At 50.9% G+C, this 12,118-nt stretch overlaps 1 protein-coding gene across 4 annotated transcripts in view; it reads left to right on the top strand.

Moving 5' to 3' along the window:
• The window catches only part of LOC147429127 (DEAD/DEAH box RNA helicase family protein), a 234,134-nt gene that overhangs the window by 106,373 nt on the left and 115,643 nt on the right, over window positions 1-12,118 (top strand). The window lies entirely within an intron of this gene.

The raw sequence follows: 12,118 nt of genomic DNA, 5'->3' as shown, positions 1-12,118 counted from the left end.
CATCGTTCAATGGTCTCCCAATAAAGGTGAGTAAAGAAACTGAAGTTCATCAAGTACAATCTCTGAGCCCTTAATTTCTCAAAGTCGCTTTCTCGGCCCGATAGTGAACCACGGCGTTGTTTTTGTGGTAGCAAGGGATTTCGAGTAGAACGTCACAACCTTCCAAGGCAAATACGTAAAAATCCTCGTGCCCTAAAGACTCCTCTCATTGCAAATGAAGTTTGCCAATGCTCGGTGTAATGGCAATATCCCGTCCGGGTGCCACTTGAACTACCTCCGCTTGTGGCCTCAGCCTATCGGGTCTATTCCAAATCGAGCCGCCAATTCCAAGTGAAAAGAAGTTGGCCTTGGCTCCTTCAGAAGAGTTCCCTGATCTTTCGCTTTGCCCCAAAACGGCAAAGTTTGTAATTTCGCCTTTTCTGCCACGTCTCTCAGCTGCTTTAGAACTTTCTGGCCTTTCTTCATCCTGTTCATTCAGTGCCTTGGTAGGGCACTTCCCGGACATATGCCCAGTTTCCCTACATTCAAAGCACTTCCCCTCCTTGATGAAGCGAGCTCGCTCTTGAGGAGTAAGCTTGGGTTGTGCATCTTTCTTTTCTGAGTTGCTCTTTCTCTTTCTACTTTCATTTGTCGAAGTTTGTTTAGCTCTTTGTGTCATGATCTCATCTGTGGGGTAGTTCAGACTGCCAGAGTGAATGGTAAAGCCCCGTTTCTCATGACTCATCAACTCTTGAATGGAAGCTGACTTCTGTTCCAAGCAGTGATCTCGTATCTCTGTAGGTAGACCCAAGGTAAACCGCTCAATCTGTTCCTTGAACGAGATCTTCTTAAATGAAGAGGCGGGTAGAAAAGAGCCATAGGTGCCACAATAAGCGTCCAAAATCTGTCACAATAAGCGTCCACTATATCCGAAGATGGTTCCAAGCAATTCGGATATCCCGTTCATACTCTCGAGTCAACCAAGAAGAAATAAAAAGCCTCTTGAATTTCAGCCATTTAACTGGCGCGGTCTTGCTTAATAGAAGCGTTGACCACCAAGTTTGAGCATTCCCCTTAAAAGTAAGAGGCAGCTCTCCGAATCTTAGAGTGCTCTGAGTAACACCCTCCCGCGAAAGCGATGTCAAACTGTTGTACAAAAGACAAAGCCTTCGAAGCATCTCTATAACCCGAAAACGTGTCAAATTTAATTGACTGTCCACCTTCCTTAAACTCTTGGACTTTCTTGCTTTTGTCTTCCAGAAAGTCATACTGGTTGGCTTTGTAAAAATTCTTCTTCTTTGCATAAAAAGTTGCTATTGTCAGAGTCTGAACTGTCTGTACACGAGTCCTCTGTAGAATTGTCATTCACGGGGCGAGATTTAAACTTCTTTGCCTTTTTCTTGCCCTTTCCGAAGCGTGCTTTTTGCTTCGCTTTTTACCTTTTCAGTCTTCTTCGCTCGAGTCAGATGAGCTAGAAGAACTATCAGAAGAAGAAGAAGAACTAGGTACTTCTTCAAATCGAACACGCTTCTTCTGTTTCTTTGCCTTTTCAAATGTCGAGTGAGGACCCAAATAGCCCGGGAAATCAATGCCTTTCTTTTGCTTTTTGCCATGCTTTTTAGCTTTGTTTTGCGCGTCAAAAAGCTGAGCAATTCGTGCATCAACCACCTCTTCTAATTCTTGCTTTGTGTACATCTTGGGAGTAGGAGGTTTCTTGGGTGGTTCTGGAAGACAAAAGCAAGAAAGTCCGAGAGTTTAAGGAAGGTGGACAATCAATTAAATTTGACACGTTTTCGGGTTATAGAGATGCTTCGAAGGCTTTGTCTTTTGTACAATAGTTTGACATCGCTTTCGCGGGAGGGTGTTACTAATAGCACTCTAAGATTCGGAGAGCAGCCTCTTACTTTAAGGGGAATGCTCAAACTTGGTGGTCAACGCTTCTATTAAGCAAGACCGTGCCAGTTAAATGGCTGAAATTCAAGAGGCTTTTTATTTCTTCTTGGTTGACTCGAGAGTATGAACGAATTGCTTGGAACCATCTTTGGATATAGTGGACGCTTATTGTGACACATTGAAAAGAGCTCCAGAATTTGTCACAATAAGCGTCGACTGATCTTTGCCTGAAGCCATAGGTGCTGCAGATTTTTTTTTTTGGGATCGGATTTCTCATAGAAGAGAAATCGGCCGTGCTCTAATACCATTGTAACAGACTTGGACACTCCAAGTCAAGAATCTACCACGACAGCACCAAATAAGCACTTCAAAACAGGTGACAGTTCACAAGTTAATTCGACACTGGCCTGACGGAGTTCCCTGCCTAGAGATATTGGCCCCAAAGACTGGCGCCCCTTTCGGTATTTCTTTTTGTATTAATCTAAGTTCAAAGTACAAGAGTGCGGGCAGGCGCTGACACTCAGACTCTGCGTCTAGATGCTCTGAGTTGTTGGAGGCCTTCTCACATATTTAAAGTTATAAGGGATGCCACAAGCACAGCCCGAAAAGCTGAAAATCAAACGCCCATAAATAAAGCAGAGGCTCTTTCTCTCTCTTGCTTATAAGATAAAGCAAGTTCCAAAAAGCTGAGGGGCCGAGCTGTGAGCTCGCTACTGCTAACATCACCCCCCCCCCCCTTCTCTCTCGTTGCCCTCGCGCTGCCGCCTCTCCTCTCGTTGCCGCCCCCGCCTCTCGTTGCCCTCACGCTGTCGCCCCCTCCCGCCTGTCCTCTCACGCGGCAGGCCAGCCCACCCGCTGCCCTCTCGCGCCGCCACCCCCTCGCCCGCTGCCTATTGAACTGCCACCCCCCAGCTCGCCTTATCCGCTTCCCCCCCCGGGGGGCCTTCCTCTCTCCCGAAGTCTCCTTGCAATTGGCTCTGGCGGCATTGTTTCTTTAGACAGTGCTCGGCGCGCTTGGTTGCAGAGGTTTTTTCTCCGTTCGCTTCTTCGCCATAGCAGTAGACACAGATGGAGGCTCCAGCTCCGCCACAGAGAGACTCGTCCGAAGCCTCCTCGCCGGACCCCGCTGAGCCCACCATTCGACTTGCTCTTTCACCGACAGAGCAAGCGAGCCTTGCCGCAGAGGTAGAGGGCTTGCAGGCGACCTCTGTCATCTGCAAGATTCTCGGCACCCGACCTAGCAGAGGAGAGTTGCGTGACCTTCTCCTGGCCCGCCTCCTCGCAAAGGTGGGCAAGATCTTGGACGTACAGACACTCGGACGAGGTTACTATTAGATCGAGTTTGAGACCTCCGAGATGGCGTCCAAGGTCATCGCCATGAGTCCAGTGACCATCCGAGCAGCACGAGTCCACTTTCGACAGTGGAGACATGGTTTCGACCCTACCTCGGATGTTCTAGTATAGGAGGCAGACATCTCCGTCTCCGTCTGCTTTCCGGGTTTGCGGAGGGAGTACTTACCACTTTTGTCCAGGATAGGCTCAGCCATGGGGACTGTCCTGGAGACACCTCGCACGGCAGCCTCAGTAGCTGCCAAGGCGGCTGGCATTCCCTCAGTTCGCGTTTTGGTCAAAGACACTCACACACTCCCGAAGGTCATTCTTCTGCCTCGGGTGAGTGGGGGTTGGTTTAGACAGAGTGTTGAGTATTCGGGCCTCCCAAACCAGTGCTTCATTTGTCGACAGATGGGCCATCTTGCGAAGGCCTGTCCAAGGAGGAGACCTCGACATACACCACAGACTCAGTCCCAGCCTGCAAGGGCTGGCCAGCAGCCACAGACAGAGACATAGCACACACACGCAGAGCCACCCTCTGAGCCTGGGACTCCAGCCGAGGAGGGATGGCAGCAAGCCTGTGGTTGACGACGCAGGGGCCACAGCGACAGCCTGGCACTCAGAGTGGTCCCCAGGCACCTACCCAGCAGCAGTGGGTTCCCACGGGGAACCGGTTCGGTCGTCTTGAGCAGGATGAGGTCCCTACTCCAGTCCCCCATCCCAGCCTCACCCTCGACAGTCCCTCCCCCCCCCCCCCCCCCCAGAGTTCCCCCCCTCCTCATCATCCTCCCCCTCGCCTCCTACTCTTGCCGCCTCTTCCCCCCGCCCCTCTACCTCTGCCGCTCCCCCCCGCCCCTCTATTCCACCACTCCCCCCTGCTGCTTCTCCCCCCCCTCCCGCTCCAGTTCCACAGTCGACCGAGGGGGCAGGGCCCTCTCCGGCTGCTAGGAGATCTCTTGGCAGCGTCTTTGCCACGAGTCGCTTGGCGAGAGAGGGACAACCTTTCTTGCGACCCCCTCTACAAGTACAGACGTCTCCCCTTGCAGCTATCCCTCGTGGTCTGACGAGCATCGACATCCGGCACCGATGGGACTTCTTCGACTACGACTTTACTCGTTTTCTTGGCGACCCCTCAGCAGACCATGAGGCAGCCTGCTTCAGGGTCCATGTTCTGTTCCTTGCAGCTAGGGGGACAGAGACCTTGGACTGCGCAGTTGGCTTCTCCTTTCCCCTTTGTGGCAGGGACCAGACTGAGTGGACTCTCGACTCAGTGTTGGATGGTTGCACACACAGGTCCTAGAGTTCTCTCACCACATGGGAGAACTAGGAGTCACAGACATGGTTCAGACTTTGTGGCCATTGGCCAAGTTGGCGGTGACACCTCCAGATACAGCAGGATGTAGACACATTGTGGTTTACTTCTTTGCCGATATGCAGTGCTGGCCATGCTATGTACACATTCATGAGGACTCCTGGACAGAGGAGATTGCCTTGCGTTTGGCTCGCTCTACTTGGGCTTGGGCCATGCACTCGTTGCAGTCACGTCTATCTAGAGGACGCTCGGATGCGGATTACTCCCCATCCAGGCCAGCCTCGAAGATAGCCCGTTGAGCTGTTGTGGCAGCATCTGTTCTCTCTCACTCCCCATGAGGATCGTCTCATGGAACGTGCAGGGACTGGGTGGGCCCCAGTTTCAACGACAGCGGGGCCGACTGCGTCAGGAGCTTCAACGTTGCCTTGCGGGAGGAGAGATTGATCTCCTTATGCTTCAGGAGCACCATCTGTGCGAGAGCCGCATTAGATGTTGTGGTCAGCTCTTGCGTGCACGATATGATACTTTTTGGTCAGCTGCTTTTGGACCTGGAGGCATCCTGGGTGGGGTATGTATGACTATTGCGGACTCTTTGCAGCAAGCCATTGTGGGCAGAGGGATTATTGTGCCAGGCAAGGCTTAGTGGATTACTATGCAGGTTCAGGGTTGCCTTGTGGGCTTCCTGAACATCTATGCGCCCAATGTGGCCAGTGCTCGAGCAGATTTTTTCTCACAGATAGTTGAGTCTCTGCCGCAGCCAGAACACTGGTGCATAGGGGGGGACTTGAACATGTTGGAGGACCCTTCTGACAGGATTGGTGGTAGCCATGCTACTGTGCATGGGGTTGAGCTGGCAGCTTGGGAGAGGTTTTGTATGACTCTGAGGGTCTCGGATGTTTGGCAGCACTCTAGTTTTGTGAGGCCCCCAGACAGCCTTGCCTTCTCTCGTTCGGACCCCAGAGTGGGAGGAATGAATCTATCGTAGATAGATCGCTTCTACACTAGTGACCACTTCAGTGACTTGGGAGGGACAATTGGCATTCTGGCAGGGACTTCCTTCTCGGACCATGCACCAGTGATCCTCACAGTGGCAGACAGGCAGAGGAGAGGGAGCACGATGCTTCGCATCCCAGAGAGGGTCTTGTTGGACTCTGCACTCAAAGAGCCAGTAGAGGCTGTCTGGACAGAGAGCTTGGACATGCAGGATTCTCCTGCTGACAGAGTGGCCTCAGGACTAGCTCAGCTTAGCCGTTTCTTTCTCTAGGAGTCTTTGGCTAACCGGGCTGCAGCGAGAGAGGAGGAGCAGCTTCTCAGACGGGGCATTGCTTCGATATAGAGGATGCAGGATCAGCATCCAGACAGTCGTCGGTTGGAGGAGCAGCTACAACAGGCTCAACAAGAGCTTGTTAGCACAGAGGAGAGGCGACACGAGTTTGCTTTCCACCGACAGAGTGACTGGTGCTTTCTTTGAGGTAGTGGGACCTCGGCATTCGCATGCCAAGGTCAATTAGTTGCGTAGGCCCGACGGGTCAGTTGCTTCTGAGCCCGAGGATATGCGTGCAGCTGCTACTGACTTTTACTGTGAGTTACTGTCTGCAGAGCCTCAGTCAGAGCGTCAGGATGCATGCAAGGAGCAGGTTTGGGCACAGATGCCTTGTCTTGTGACTGAGGAGATGCGTTTGAGGCTTGAGCTGCCATTTCATCTTAAGGAGTTGCACACGGCTCTTAGGGCCCTCCCCCGTGGTAGCTCTCCAGGTGAGGATGGGCTGACTCCCAGTTTTTTCTTGGAGTATTGGGACCTGCTTAGCCCAGATCTCTGTAGTGCTTTTCAGTACATTTTGCACACAGGAGTGATCCCTGACAGCATGAGTGAGGGCTTGATCTACCTCATTTCCAAGTAGGGTGGCTCCTTGGATGAGATTCGACAGTGGCGCCCCATCACCATCCTCAACTCAGCCTACAAAATTCTTGCCAGGCTTTGAGTTTGAGGATTCAGCCACTTCTAGAGAGCCTTATACATGGGACTCAGACAGGTTTTGTCAAGGAACGCAGTATCCTTGACAACATCTTTACGTTTTGGGAGGCTTTTGCCCTAGCACGGCTCCGTGGTGAGGACCTAGTGATTCTTCTTCTCGATTTTGAGAAGGCATACGACAGAGTTGATTGGGACTTTCTAGAGGGCACTCTACGCAGGATGGGCTTCTCAGATGCTTGGATCAGAGGGATGTCAGCTTTGTACAGACAGACTCACAGTCAAGTACTTTTGGCAGGAGGTAGAGGTGATCGCTTGATACTCACACGTTCGATCAGACAGGGCTGTCCTCTTGCCCCCTTTCTCTTTCTGTTCTATGTGGAGGCGATGAGCAGGTTTTTGGTGTCGCAGCAGGTTGGTCTACGGGGCTTAGCATTCCCTATTCGGGGAGATGAGCTACAGGACGCTGAGTTTACCGATGACTCAGCCTTGTACTTAGATGGCCAGGAGGCCAACCTTCACAGGTGTGAGCAGGCTCTGGAGACCTTCTGTTGTGCATCGGGCGCACTGATCAATTGGAGAAAGACAGTAGCTTTCTCGGTTGGTAGTGCTCCTGTGCCCGATTGCATGCTAGGAGAGGGTTTAGGTGGATTCCCCCAGGGACTGCAGCTCGGTGCTTGGGCTGTCAGGTTGGTTTAGACTTGTCTCCCGAGCAGCAGATTGCTCCCCTCCTCCTGTCTATCAGGAGGAAGTTGTTACATAGGAGCTCAACACGACTTTCTTTGGCTGGCAGAGTAGTAGTGGCTAACCAGGTGTTGTTGGCGACTATGTGGTACATCACTTCTTGCTGGATCTTCTTGAGTTCTTGTATCAGCCAGGTAGAGAGGCTGATCAGGAACGTCCTTTGGTCAGGACGTGACACTCAGATAGCGCGAGCCAAGGTGGCTTGGCAGGTCATCACTCTTCCTTGTTCACAGGGAGGGCTTGGGATCATTGACCCAGCACAGCAGAGCAGAGCCCTTCTTGGGAAGCTCATAGTCAGAGGACTTCTTCCAGGTGAGGAGCCCTGGAAGGAGTTCTTGCTACAGCGGCTTCGTGCTAGGGTGCCTCAGGCTGGAGGCCCTTGGCGACCTTCGACTAGATGGATCTTCACAAAGATACGCAAAGTTGGTATGAGTAGGAGACTGGAGGACCGCTTCGCTGTGAGTTTGCTTCGATCTTGGGAGCTCTTGCGGCGAGGCCTAGAGCAGAGACAGCCTACTTGCACGGAGGAGCGCCTAAGGCAGCCCCATGTTTGGAACCCCATGGTTAGCACTCAGAGAGGCCACTTGGTTGGTAGTCGGCCTCATGTTTCCTGGGGTCCCATGGCAGCGGGTCCAGCCCGCTCTTTAGGTGACTGGTTAGAGTTCACAGGCTTGTCAGAGGAGGTTCAGGTTCTCCAACTACAGGGCATGAGAGGGGTGCAGAGCATGTGTCAGGACATCTCAGAGGCAGTTCCAGCTTAGTGGCTCACGTCTCTCGAGCCAATAGCACCCAGGTGGATGGGAGCCTTCACACGACTGGAAGTTCTCATCTCAGTCAGGGCCCGCTCAAAGACTGTTCCATCCCTTTTCTTCGAGCTTTTGAGTGGGGGACGCTTACAACGAGTGGCAAGAGTGTTGTTTACAGAGGATCTGAGTAGTGGGCATCTGTGAGAGGACTTGTGTCGTCGATCCTGACCCAACAGCTCTTGAGACTTGACACTGGAGGCTGTGGGCTTGGGAGTGCTGTCCACTGGCACGAGTACAGTGGGATCCTGGTGAGTGGCTCTGGAGGGACCCCTTCTCTTCTGCAGACCACCCAGGTGTCCCGTTCTTTCAGTACACTGTTCGATTGGGACGTCATATACTAGCAGCATAGAGAGAGGCCCGCCCCGTTGCAGCACCTCATTGGCAGGAGGAGGGTCTCACAGCTGAGTTCTTGGCAGCCTTTTGGGAGAGGTTGTGGGACTGCAGACAGCTGAGGCGAGTCACCTTGTTTGAGTGGCTGGTCGCACACAGAGTTACAGCAGTTGGGAGCTGGCTAGTGCATAGTGGCCTCTCGGCCGCATGTGCAGCTTGTGACCATCGTGTGGAGAGTCAGCGTCACTGTCTCTGGGATTGTCCTTCGGCACAGCAGGTGTGGATTCAAGTTCTTCGGCTGATGCCTGCCCTCTGCACGGCTCGACAGTACACTTGGGGAGCAGCGGCTTGGTCCACCCTCACGGGCCCGGCACTTCAGTTTGAGCTATCTTTCAACAGCAGGATGATAGTGATGCAGGAGGGGCGACCTACACTCCAGCCTGCCACAGAGCTTAGTCCACAGGAGTGGTGCAGTGAGAGAGAGGAGTGTTGGGAGCTCATCAGTGGCTTGACCCTCTAGTTCATCTGGCGGGCCCGTAGCTTCCGCATCTTTGAGGCTCGCCCTGTGCCACCAGCAGAGACTGTTCGCGATTTTTGGCTAGAGCTGATCCACACTCTCAGAGAACAGCTCGAGGGACTACAGGGCAGCTCCAACCGCATGCGGGAGCGCAGAGAGGCTTTCCTTCGACTCTGGCGTCCTGGGCCTTTCTACACCATGGTCCATGGTGTACTCCGATGGCACTACCGACTGCCTGTGTGGCTTCCCCCCCCTCCCCCCCCCATTTCTTGATTTAGCCCCATTGTACATATGCTCATTTGTCCATTGGGAGAGTCTCCCACCATGGTTGTTGTAGCCCTATGGGCAGTTTCAATAACTAATATAAGGATCTTTTCCTCTGGAAAAAATAAAGTTCCAAAAAGCTGTCCGATCAAAAGCTTTCAAAATAAAGCACGCCGGTGTCCGTACAGCAGGGCACGTGTCAGCCTGCCACGTCAGCAAATCAGGGTTAGGGTTAGGGTTTCAGCAGAATTAGGGTTTTTTATTTTAGGGTTGAATCAGGGTTTCTGATTTTAGGGTTAGAGTTTCCCCGCTTTCAAAGGACTTCCCCTCTTTAATGTAAAGAGCTCTCTTGAGGAGTGAGCTTGGGTCGTGCATCCTTTTCTTTCTTTTCTGGGTTACTCTTCCTCTTTCTACTTTCATTTTTCGTAGTCTGTTCGGTCCTTTGCGTCATGATTTGATCTGTGGGGTAGGTCAAACTGCGTGAGTGAATGACAAAACGCTATTTCGCATGACTCATCAGTTCCTGAATGGAAGTTGACTTTTGTTCTAAGCAGTGATCTCAGGTCCCTGTAGGAAGACCCAAGGTAAACCGCTCAATTTGTTCTTTGAACGAGATCTTCTTAAATGAAGAGGTGGGTAGAAAAGAGCTCCAGAATCTCTCGCAATAAGCGTCCATGTATCCTTCTTGGTCATCCGAAGATGGTTCCAAGCAATTCGTATGTCGCATTCATACTCTGGAGTCAGCCAAGAAGAAATAAAAAGCCTTTTAAATTTCAGCCATTTGACTGGTGCTGTCTTGTTTAATAGAAGCGTGGGCCACCAAGTTCGAGCATTTCCCTTGAAGTAAGAGGCAGCCCTCCGAATCTTGGAGTGCTCTGAGTAACGCCCTCCTTAGAAAGCTATCTCAAATTGTTGTATGAAATACAAAGCCTTTGAAGCAACTCTATAACCAGAAAACGTCTCAAATTTAATTGAATGTCCACCTTCCTTAAACTCTCCGACTTTCTTGCTTTTATCTTCCAAAAAGTCATACTGGTTGGCTTTATAAAAATTCTTCTTCTTTGCATAAAAGCTGCTGTCGTGAGAGTCAGAACTATCTGAAGACGAGTCCTTTGTAGAACTGTCAACCACGGGGCGAGATTTAGGCTTCTTTGCCTTTTTCTTGCCCTTTCCGAAGCTTTGCTTTTTGCTTCGCTTTTTGCCTTTTCTGTCTTCTTCACTCGAGTCAGAGGAGCTAGAAGAACTCGAAGAAGAAGAAGAAGAAGAAGAAGAAGAACTGGGTACGCCTTCAAATCGAACACGCTTCTTCTGCTTTCTCGATGCAGATGTAGACTGACTACCCAAATAACCTGGGAAGTCAGTTCCTTTCTTCTGCTTTTTGTCGTGCTTTTCTGCTTTGTTTTGCACATCAAAAAGCTGAGCAATTCGTGCATGAACCACCTCTTCTAATTCTTGCTTTGTGTACATCCTTGGAGTAGGAGGTTTCTTCAGTGCCTGTTTGAGGGGTGGGTCTGTGGTCTGCCGCCACTGTTCATGCACCTCGTCGAAGGAGGTCTGGCTCATAAATTTTGCAAATTTCAGATCCTTCGCAAGATTTAGCATCATCTTTGTTGCATTGTGGATCAATTGTCGACACTCCATCTCTTCGATCTCCGCCTGAGTAGGCCGAGGCGGGCCGTACTCCTCGCGTGAATCTTCGTTGTGATCTCTTCCCGCATCTCCGGATGCAGAGGAAGTCGATTGATCTCTGTCTGAAGCCATAGGTGCCGCGTAAAAAGGATCGGATTTCCTGAAGAAGAGAAATCGGCCGTGCTCTGATACCACTGTAACTGACTTGGACACTCCAAGTCGAGATTCTACCGCGACACCATCAGAATACACTTCAAAACAATTCACAGTTCACAATTGATTCGACACTGGCCCGGCGGAGTTCCGTGGCTAGAGATATTGGCCCCAGAGATTGGCGCCACTTTCGTATTTCTTTTTGTATTAATCTGTAACTCTAAGTACAAGCGAGTGGTCGGGACTCACTCTTAGACTCTGCGTCCAGATGCTCTGAGAAGTGAGAGCCCAAACCACTATTTTATAGATTTACAAGGGATGCTAAAAGCAGAGCCCAAAAGCTTCCAAAATCAAAAGCATGTTCTCTCTCTCTCAACTCTCTTCAGCCAAAATAAAGCAAAAGCTCTTTCACTCTCTCTCTGTAAATTGCGTAGCCAGCAAAAGCAGCCCAAAATTCTGCCGTCCGTACGCCCTGCCACGTGGCTGCCTGCCCATGAATGGCGCCGCGTTTTCCGGGGGACTGCCGTACAGCACCTGCCACATCAGCATTTGCTGTTCCGGGACTGCTGCTAGCGGAGGTCATTTTCTGGGGCTGTCCATGTGGGGAGGGTGTGTGTACCGGGCAGCCACATCATCAGTTTGTGACACTTATCTTCTTAGCAGAGAGGGCTCTCATAGTCAATCAAGTAATGTTGGCTACTGTATGGTTTACTGCTTCGTGCTCCTATGTCTACTCTGTGCGTGCTTTACCAAGATCCTAAATTGACGAAATGCGGAACACAAAAAAATAGAAAACGTCCCGCCCTTGAGCAAACCTTGTCGCTTGTGTGGTTCTTCAAGACTGTTCCACATAGCTTGGCCAAAGTATGGTCTGCAATAGTTGTCACGTAGCTTTTGAATTCTTGTTCGCATCATTTGTGGATTGGATTGTTTATCTTTGTCGTGTAGCAGAGAGGATAGCCCTTGACCAGCGCATGATCAAATGTGCATGCTACATTGTGCGATAAAGGGCCCTGAACTTGGTTGTAGGAGGTTACTTGGGGTTGCTTAATAGTGCATACATTATAGACATATATATGAACTGTTTTGGCCCATAAGACTGCACAAATGGTCCATTTTGTCAGCTTTTTTTACATTGGGTACAAATCTTTCATATGTGATACAGCACATAGCAGTTTCAATCTGTA

The sequence above is a fragment of the Adiantum capillus-veneris genome, chromosome 22, assembly GCF_014529385.1.
Source record: "Adiantum capillus-veneris isolate H3 chromosome 22, ASM1452938v2, whole genome shotgun sequence".
NCBI lineage: Eukaryota > Viridiplantae > Streptophyta > Polypodiopsida > Polypodiales > Pteridaceae > Adiantum > Adiantum capillus-veneris.
The sequence above is the reverse complement of the archived record's forward strand: the minus strand, read 5'-3'. Positions and strand labels throughout refer to the sequence as shown.